General features: G+C 32.7%; 1 protein-coding gene across 2 annotated transcripts in view; it reads left to right on the top strand.

The window, feature by feature from the left end:
- The first annotated feature begins 4,187 nt into the window (after window positions 1-4,187).
- Window positions 4,188-10,491, top strand: part of LOC119638521 (nuclear pore complex protein Nup93-1-like) — a 78,130-nt gene continuing 71,826 nt past the window's right edge. The window contains exons 1-2 of one of the 2 annotated variants that reach the window (XR_005247445.1): window positions 4,188-4,705; window positions 4,855-5,845. The gene's annotated coding sequence lies outside the window, so the exon portion shown is untranslated. Of the gene's footprint in view, window positions 4,706-4,854; window positions 5,846-10,491 lie in introns of those variants that run through there. The other variant, XM_038035359.1, reaches the window with a different exon arrangement.

Raw genomic sequence — 10,491 nt, 5'->3', positions numbered from 1 at the left:
TCGTTATCAATATTGTTGTAGTCATTGTTTGTTGTCATATAAAATTCAGTAAAGTCAAGTACAACAAATTGACAAGAGAATGCCGTGTCGTTTTTTTTTTTTTTTTTTCCCTTTTTTGTAACTTTTAAAACACAAAAAATAAAAATATAGCGCAGCGTATTCCATGTTTTTTGTCCTTCATAATCTGGCCTTTAAATAAGAGTTTTTGCTTTTTTTCTTTTTTTTTTTTGTCTTTAAGAAAAATCGTGAAAATAAAGTAAAATATATTGAGGCAAACTTTAGGCTCTCACCGTAAAAGCAACGTGTTAATGCTGCTATCTCGTTCCCTCTCTCTCTCTTACACTCTCCACGTAAGACAAACCGCTTAATTCTATAATTAATTCCTAGGATATAAGCTACGAAGTTGTTGTTGTTATTATATTTAGAAAGAATTTGTAATAATTCCGCGGTTTGCAATTCGTCAAAAAGGCAAAAACTTTTGAGGAGAAAATTTCTTTTCTTTGTTTTATTATTATTATTATTATTATTATTTTAATTTTAGACTAATGAAATGTATTCTTAGACTAAAAAAAGACATTGAGCACTAGCAACACAGGCTATCGGCTCTTTCTTTGTTTTAAAAAATCTACTTGTTTTCCACTTAAAGTTGTTTATGTTCAGTTCGTCTGTAAGTGTGGCATCCGAAAATTCAGCTGTGGAACTTAAAATATCCATTTAGTTCTATGTAATTCTCTTTGAGAATTTTTGTTTTATAAATGGACATATAGACAGACAGTTAATTTCAACTAAGTTAATCAAGTGCATGTAAACAATGCGCACGTTTTTAAGATAGAGTTATTAAATAATGATAATCATTGGAAAATTCTAGACTCTCTTTCTGATATATGTTACGTTACGTGTTATGCCTTACACCACTTGTGATACAGAGGTATAATAAGTTTCTGCGGGTGTTATGTAATATTCAGAAGGATTTCAGATCTCACCTTTCTACTCTGAGTCGATCTAAGCTTTTCCGTCCGTCTATCCGTCCGTCTAGTTTTCTTATATTCCATCTACGTGCTGTAATTTTTGAGATATTTGTAAGAAATTTGGTACGCTGACGTTTTCTGGACCAAGGCCGAACACTTTCGAGAATCGTTCGGATCGAACAACGTTTTCGGCCACTTCCAACATAAGACCTTGTTTTGAAAAGTGGTTATATAAATAGCTCTGGTAAGCGAAATAATGCAGGGTGTTTACTTATCGACCGTGGTCATCTACTGCGGTTTTGGTTGCTGTGTTATTAGGATAAACAAAAATTTTTGAAGCTTTTCCTTTCTTCTATTCGGCGCATTAAGCAATAAAATATTGTTGTTCGTGCTTTTTGATCTTACTCCGTTTCTCTTTCATTCCTCCATTTTCCAATAAGAATGTTAGATACTCATAGGGTGAAAATCTGATAAGATTGATATACTGCTTACAATTCAACTTATAAAGTCAATTTGTTTTGCTCACTTACTCATAACATAATTATATATTTTGGAATCTTTTATATAAAAAACGTTAGCTGCTGCTGGGCATTAGCCTGCTTTAATCTATTTACAATGGTTCTCGTCTTGCAAAAAAGAAATTCTGGAAATCGGACCAACAGCTTTGACAGCTTTGACGATTTGATAAACCCGTAAGCAAGAACTTTCGATGCTTCTGTCAGATTTCAAGTCGATATCTTCATTTTTGCGACAAGCAGCTTGCCAATAGCATAATCCGCAAATACACAGGGACAGACATTGCTAAATCGATCCAGAATTTTGCGCTGATCAAGAATATTTATGCTGCACGAGGCCTCTGAAGTTCTTTTTTGCATGCTGTAAACATTATGACGAAGTGAGTGTGCGGCCTTTTCGTCGGTAGTTATAAAAACATAAAAACTTATTTTTCAGTATAACCTTACAACAAAATTGTCTGCAACGCTATGTGCAAAAAGAAATTAATGCTTTTTAAAGTCAACTGCGATCTTGATTTTTTTATTTATAACTAGTACAAAAAAAATAAACGATAATTTCATATTATTACATGGTTAACGAAAACTAATTTAATATTCTTTCCCGTAAAATGACAAACATTTTTACGATTGTATCCGATATAAGTTGGCCAAGGCAATAATGAGAATGCTTATTAGATAAAAGCACACATTTTAAAAAAAGCAAAACAATATACGATAATTAAAACTTTCCACTATTTATATTAGATTTCACTACCGCTTATCGTATATATTTTGTGGTAATGACCTCAATATATCGTAATATTGCTTGCAAAAAGTTATCGCTTTAGACTGATTGTTAAAGTTAAAAGAAATAGAAGCTTCTTGAGTTTCGCAAAACGCGGGAAAAGCTAACACAAATCGGTGAGATGTGTTCAGTGAAAATTGTGGAAAATTATATATAATAAACATATTTTGTCCTATACATGCATTTTGAGGCTTTATCATGAAGTCAGTTAGCATCAGTGTATCCTGAATTGTAATTTTCAAGAACTTTGCGGGAATTGTTCCTATGTAATGTATGTAATGTGTTTTCCTAAAAAACAGCAATCATGCAAAAAATTGTTCGATATTCGATCTATTGCGTAGTTTCTTGTTGCGTTGTCGCTTTATCGTGATTGTTTGGTTGGAAGAGGAAAAGCTCATTTTTTCACTTAAGCAAAAACCAGGCTAGAAAGTTGCACAAATTAGTAAAAAGTCTTTATTAAACGTGGATTTTTTCGGGTAGATAGTAGTGCAATGAAAAAAACCCAAAAAAGAAAGAATGCTTAACATTATAATAACTTCTTCGATCAGACAAATCGGTGATGACATGTTAAGAAATTAACTTATGCGGGTTAAATATGTTAAAAAAAACTCGCTTGGTTTGCTAACCATTGATTATGTCAATATAGAAGCTTGATTGTCACGTGCCATTCATTGCTTGCGACAAGTGTATGTATTTATTCATAAGGCCCCTCAGGACCGTGAAGAAACGTTTGACGATAACAGTGCGTCATATTCCTTACGATCATTTCGTTGCATAATTATACTAACAATTCTGAACGGCGCGTGCGAAGAGTAGACTTGCATTGTGATACATTACTAAGGCGTCTGCTAAGGTATTTCTTTACCCCCAATTTAATGTAAAAAAACTTTGCAAAACATATTTAATGCAGTATATACTTTTTAATAAATCATTGTGGCCATGTCAGTAGATAATAATTAAGAGAAAACTCGACTCGGGCATGACAGATGTAGGCGTGTGTTGTAGTATGTTAATGGCAGAAAGTATCAATTAAGGTGGATATATCCGGTCAACAACATATTCAAAGTTTTCATTTAAAATGTAAATCATAGCACACGGATCATACAATAAAGAAATGTCTCTTAATGCATAATATTGTCCTTAGCAAGAAATGTCATTTATTGAAAAAATTGTTCTCATTTTTAAAAGCCTCTCTTACTTCCTTCATAATTAACTATATTTTAGCTTCTCCTTACACTTGATGTGCAGAAATCTTTAAATATCTCAAAAGATATCCTTCCAGTTCTGTTATTGTCATTACAAACTTTCGTTTCATAGATGGACATAAGGGCAGACAGGTAATTACGATTAAGGTATTACTTTTTAGAACAGAGTTATGAAATAACCATATTTGCTAAATCATCTCTTTCATATCATTTCCTTACAAAGGCAAATATAAATTTTTGCAACTTTTCTTCTTTCTTGTATGCAGTAAAAGTAATAAATTTTTATCAATGTAAGTTACGGCAATATAAAATTTGATTAAAATAAGTAACATTAAACAAAGCCGAGATTATCTTTTTATTGCTTTTTCTTATCAACCTGAATTACTCCGGTGTAAAGTTAATGTGTTTATGTACATGTAAGGTGTTTTGCTTATATACAATAATAGATAAAAAGTAATCATGCAAAAACTGTTCGATATTAAGTACATTGCCTAACTTGTTCCCGTTATCGCTTTATCGTGACTTTTTAGTTCGAAGAGGAAGAGCAGATTATTTTTGCTTAGTAAAAAGCAGCGAGTAGAATGATTTCATAGATTGTTGAAAAGTTTTTATTACATGTGGCTTTTTTAACGGGTAGACATTTGTGCAAAATTCAGAAAATCCTCAAAACAATACATAACTTCGGAATAAATACTTCAATCGGTTGTGTAGGTAAAAATAACAAAAATCATCTCGCAAGTCGGCAAAAATAATCAACGGTAAATGGAAAATGTGTGTTAAGAGAACTTTGGCAATAAGCGGATCAAAACAAAGGAGTCATACTGTCGGAACTCAAATTATTTAAAAACATATGTAATAGCAGTGTATTGGCTTGAGCTGTGACGATATCGGCAGATAATAACCTTGGGCAAATTCGACTTTGGCATGAGGAAACTAAATGTCTGTTTTAGTATATTAGCGAAAACTAATATCAAGACGCCATTGCAGTTATAGTGTTTTCGGGAGATTATGTCGTAGCGGACAAAAGTAGAAGGGACGGTATAACATCAAATCGTAACAATACCTTAACCTTAATACTATACTTTAATTTTGAAATGAAGTGAAACTGATATGTAGACAATTGGCAACATTAAAGGATGAGAACTTAAACATACATAAGAACACTTGGGGTTTTGTACAAGCTAAGGACGCATATGCTAACAGCCTCTTTCCGGATCTACCGGCATAGAAGAGGTAAGAAATTTATATTCAAAACAGCGTATGGATTATATAATAAAGAGAATATGGTGTCTAATCTGTTGTACTACCTGTAATACCAAAAATTTCATCGATAACTTCTCAGGTGAATTCACTTCTTGGCGAAAAAAATTTTGGATTTTGAGATGTCGTAAAATCTTTTCAGACCGTTAGCTATATAAATAGTCTGAATTTATATTCAAATTTGTGGAGTATAAATCGGGTAGAGTTGGTGGTGTAAATATCGGTTTCATCATCTTATCGTATTAACTACTCCTATTTTTGTCCTACGACTAGGCACTCAGTGGACGGCTTCTATATGTGGGCGTGCGTGTGGTCAAGAAGGGCTACAGGAAGACGAGAGAGAGGAGGGTTTGTAAACGTTCGATCTGAAAATCAGACACATCCGCTAAGTTGGGAAAGATTACTGTTGGTAGATCGTTTCAAAAGTGGGAACTTTAGTTAAAGAACGGCTAGTCGTCGTGGTAATGTATTATACGTTATGCGGATAACTCTAGGACGAGTGGGTTCTAACGCTGACCAAGAGCTGTAGTCTGGTTGAAGGACTTAATTTGTGGACAAATCTCTTTCATCTCTGCAAAACACTGACCGCATTTTTCGGCACTTTGAACGCGTGTTTCGTATTGTCATGACCAGAACATCACGGTGGGCCGATTCTTCTACATTGAGACTACCAAAAGGTAGGAGGTATCCAGCGCTTTTCCTGCGCATTAGAGAAAAAGAAACTGCCTTTTCATACTCTTGAAGAACATAAGTTATTGGAGGTCAACCATATCGGACAGATTTTTCTGAATTTTTTCTGAACGCAAAGGTTATGTTTGCTAAATTTTGGCAACATTAAAGTAAGGAAAGAACAAAGAGATTGTGAGTATTTTAAAAGAGCAGAAGGACAGAAATAATAATCTTATCCTCCGGTGCAGCATAAAGTAGAATATTAAACGAACATTATAATCATTATTATCAGTGCAATGGTAAAAGAGCAGATTATTACATAGTCTTCGTTTGCCTTGCGCATGTAATACAAGCGCTGGCACAGACGTAAACACACATAAAGTCGGTTAATAATGACATTTACATAATTGCAAAACAAAGGCAATATTTAACTGTGACAACAGCACTCAAGCCATTACATTGCGAACACAAACAAAACAAATGGACACAGTAAAGGCAAACAGGAGAATTAAATGTAAATTAAAAGTAAAGAAAACCAGAAGTGTTTACATGATATATATATAAATATATATAAATATAACAACATTAAAAAAATTCTTCTTTTCTTATATAAAATTTAATGCACATAAAAATCAGTTAAATTAATTTTATATTAAAGATGTAATAACTATGAAATATAACAAGAACAATGAAATGAATTGATTTCTAATGAAATTTTTTTCTTACATTATTACCGAACTTTCCTTTTCTTAATAAAATCTTTATTTATTTATTATTTTTGAAATGGTTTTTCATTGTTTGCCTTTAAAGTATTTCAAAAAAGAAAGAAAAAAAAACAACGCTTCAACAGAAAAAGACAAGTTGTACTTGACAAGTAATATTCGGCTGGAATCGAATCTCGCAATTCCACCACCATTCAAATCTTTAGCGTATCATGCTTTTATTTATGATCATAAAAAAGGTGGAAGGAATAAAATCTATCTTTGACTTTTTAAAAGGTATTGTTAAGAAGAATTCATCTAGCAGGTTGTGACGTGAAGTCCTTTCATTTAATATTCGTATCGTTTTTTTTTTTATGAAGATAATATTAATTAAGTACGTCGCCTGGAACTAGCGCTTAATTTGGAACTAACGCGCTTAGCTCGTCTCATTCTACCCTCCAAGTCCTTTTATTTGATGCTCATATCGATATTGTTATTAAGAAGAAATAAATCAACCACGTTGTGGTGTCCACCATGTTTATTTGATAATTAATGCATTTCTAGGCAGATAAATCTATCTACACTTGACGAATGTACAAGATAATTTTAAATATTCGGTCTTGCTTATCTTATGATTAATAAGCGTAAAACCCAAAAGGATGTGAAAAAACGATATGTAATCACTTATAATTCTTTGTGGGCGTGGCCGATTTCTTCCATTTTTGTAAACAAATAGCGAAGTTTTCCGTAAAGTGAATATAAAAATTTCCGTTCTCCTATTTTTCATAATTTGTAAGTAAGGGTGAAGAACACACTAATTCTTGCGGAGTTGCGTTCACTTTAGGCTTCGCTGCGGGCGTGTGCTATGGCCCATTTGCAATACCGAACTGGGTGCCGGAACTCCATTGATTCTATCAAATTTGAAGTCGATAACTTTGTTTTTGCAAGCAGAAAAGTATCAACAACTCATGCGACACGTGGCACATAGATGGACAGACATAACTTAATCGATTTAGAATTTCACGCTGATCAAGAATATATATATATATACACTTTATAAGGTCTCTGAAGTTTCCTTCTGGGCCTTGCAAACAGTACGACAAAATCAATATACCTAGCATCGTCCGATGGTAGGTATAAAAATTGACAAATATTTACTAATATTCAATAAAAACCATTTAAATGCCTGGAAAACTTGCCACATGTACTTGTAGATAGATGAAAGTATTGATGTATTTTTTATTTCATTTAACATTTGATGATCATAATTAAAATGCCCTATGGCTATTAAGTAATGGAAGAAAGGACATTTCTTGTTAATATTTATTTTTGCATTTTTCCTTTAAAAATCTAAATTTTGTCAAAAGAAATTCAATTCCAATAAATTCCTTATGAACATAAATCCTATTAAAAGCACATTTTCGTTATCGAGTGAAATGTCAAATAATGTGAAAGCCTTAATCGAAAAAAATATATTTTGAAAAATTTTCTTTGTTTTTTTTTTTTCGAAAAATGCCAGCCTTTAGCTTATGACAGTGAAAGTATACATTGTTCGGAATATTCCATCCATTTTTCGGGAGTCCCTACTTAGTATTCATAAGTTAGTCAAATTCTTAGTAAACTTACACTTTTGTGTTCGTGGAATTGCTTGATATGATCATTATATAATTACAATTTTTGTTTTTTATAACCTACACACTTGTGGATATGTTAAGTTAGTGCGGACATATGTAGCACGCAGAAAGGCTTAAGATAGACCCGCTTTTCATTATATTGATCGATTTCGGATCATTATACCCTACACCACTTATGATACATGGTTTATTAAGTTAGTGCGAACTTATGTCACACGCAGAAGACTCACCTTTTATCAAACCTATCGATTCAGAATCGTAATCTGAATTGATGTAAGTCTGTCTGTCCGTCCCACCGTATTCTCGTCTGCCCGTTTGATCTCATGTAGTTTTGTATTCAAACTACATGTCGCAATTTTTGAGATACTTTGATGATATTTAATACATTCACCTACTTTGACCCAAAGACGAAACTCCTTGGATCGGACCGCTTTTCGATGCCTCATTCTGAAAAGTCTTTATAGGAAAGAAAATTTCAAATTTTCAAACTCTAAATTCGTACAAAAACTTTGGACCGGCTGGATAATTTTTGGAACCCCTCTTATAAAACCGTTGTTACGGAAACTGAATCCTTATATGATAAAAAGGTCGAATTTTCAATCATTAGTGGTGAAAATTTAATTACAATATTTGATTGACAAAGAAATTAATGTTACCGAATTTGGATCAAGTAGATCTACTCTTTTGATACCATCGCATATGAGGTTGCTTTTAAAAATTAAACCCTTATATGCCAAAAATGCGTAATCGTTAAATTTTTTGCGATGAAAATATGTTCATGATAGTAATTAAATACTAAAATTAAGTACAACTAATTTGAACCACATGGGTCTATTTCTTCGCCCGACCCCATATAACGTACCCATGAGTAGGATTTCGTTCATTTCTCTCAAGGGTCTGCGTAAACTCTTATATGGAGAGAAGGTCTAACTTTCCAATATGCGGGCTTTCATGAAAATTATGGGTTTGCATGAAAATGTGTGCCTTTTGGTGTATTATTACTAAAACGAGCAAGTGACTGTACTAGGTGAAGTGGTATAGGGTATGCAATAGTCGACTTGCCCGATTATAATGTTCTTACTTGTTTTTTTCGGTTCTTTTTACCAAAAGTATGAGCTCATAGAGATGGCATTCTAGTTTTATATTTAGTTTCCTATGCCCACTTAGATTGCTAGCGTTAATGTTCATTGATGACAACATAAGTTCGGGTGTTAACTTATTCCATTTTAAACAATATTTTAAAAGGGATAGTATTGGAAATTGCGTTCACTGCAAAATATAATATCAAGCTGAGGCAACTTTATGGAGGGTGGTGGAATGAATATTGAAGACTATGCAAAAACTCTTTTTCTTCCCAGAACAAATGAAAAACTTTCATTGGTTTTTAATCACAATATATAAAATAACTGAAATTGAAAAATGTATACCATATAGTCGGACATAAATCAAAGTTAAATGTACTTTATTATTTAAGGAGGAAAATTAGTAGGAAGAAACTAAATCAAAGTTAAGTGCACTAAACTATTTTACATCTAAAATAATTGAAATGAAAAAAGGTATACCGTATAATTGAATACAAATCAAAGTTCATGTAAATGTATTAAACTATTTTACTATTTTAGGATAAAAATTGGGGATAGTTTAACGAAAGTATTTCTTTTCCATCCTTTTTGGATGAAAGAAAAAGTTCATAACATTCAAGATAATTATAGTTATCGAGCGTTCTTATCATTACTACTGAAATTTCTTAAAGCTAATGGATTAAATTCTTAGACTAGAAAAAAAAAAAGGAATTAAGGACTAGCAAAAACGGCCTTATGAAGCATATATACATACATTTAAAAAAAAAAATACGACTTGAAAAAATAATTGCAAAATGACAAGACCGAAGCCAGGGCGTCTTTAATTTAAGGGGTACTGAAGGAGGCAAGCAGCCTAGCTAATCCAAATTAGAATCTAAAGGCTTGTCTGAGAGTCTAGAGGTTTGAGATAGGAAGAATGTGAAGTTATATATATAAATATAACTACCAAACGCTCAAACCAATTTTATTTTGTAGAGCTCTGTAAAGCCGTTAACAGAATTATGTTAAACGAAGTCTCGGAAGGATTTAATTGAAAATACATATAAAATAGAACTTTGTGAAAATTTTTTTGCAAAATATAAACAAAACATGACGTTATGCAAATTAATTAATATTCGAAAGGACAACATTTTTGCACTATGTCATCAATGAGGTTGACAAGACGAAACTTTGCATAGCTACTGTGGCCAAATTATATCCTGTTACAAATGAAACTAACGCATAGTAAAACCTTTATTAATAGCCCTTCAACGATATCCAGGTTATACTAAGTTTTGTCCGCAGAATTTTTCTATGTGACTTTATAAAGTGCAGCGCTGCATCCAGATAAGCCGCACTTGGCGAATATGCTGCACTTAGCTGGATGCAGCGCTGCACTGCATGCGACTGTGCTGCAATTAGCTGGATGCAGTGCTGCACTTAGCTGGATGCAGCGCTGCACTCATTGACTGCGTCGGACCTAATAAACTCTTGTACCACACTTATTGCAGGGTATAAGGAAACGGCATTAAGCAACTAATAGCAAAATTTACTATGAAGGAACACTTACTTCTGACTTCTAATTTTCAAAATTACACTAAACACTGAGTTAATTACTTATATTTACATTTTTAGTGATCAGCGGTTGTAAAATTAGTGCTTACGTTTTGCTTGTCCAGATCTGAGTCAATTTT

Source organism: Glossina fuscipes, unplaced genomic scaffold (genome assembly GCF_014805625.2).
Source record: "Glossina fuscipes isolate IAEA_lab_2018 unplaced genomic scaffold, Yale_Gfus_2 90, whole genome shotgun sequence".
In the NCBI taxonomy this organism is placed as follows: domain Eukaryota; kingdom Metazoa; phylum Arthropoda; class Insecta; order Diptera; family Glossinidae; genus Glossina; species Glossina fuscipes.
The sequence above is the reverse complement of the archived record's forward strand: the minus strand, read 5'-3'. Positions and strand labels throughout refer to the sequence as shown.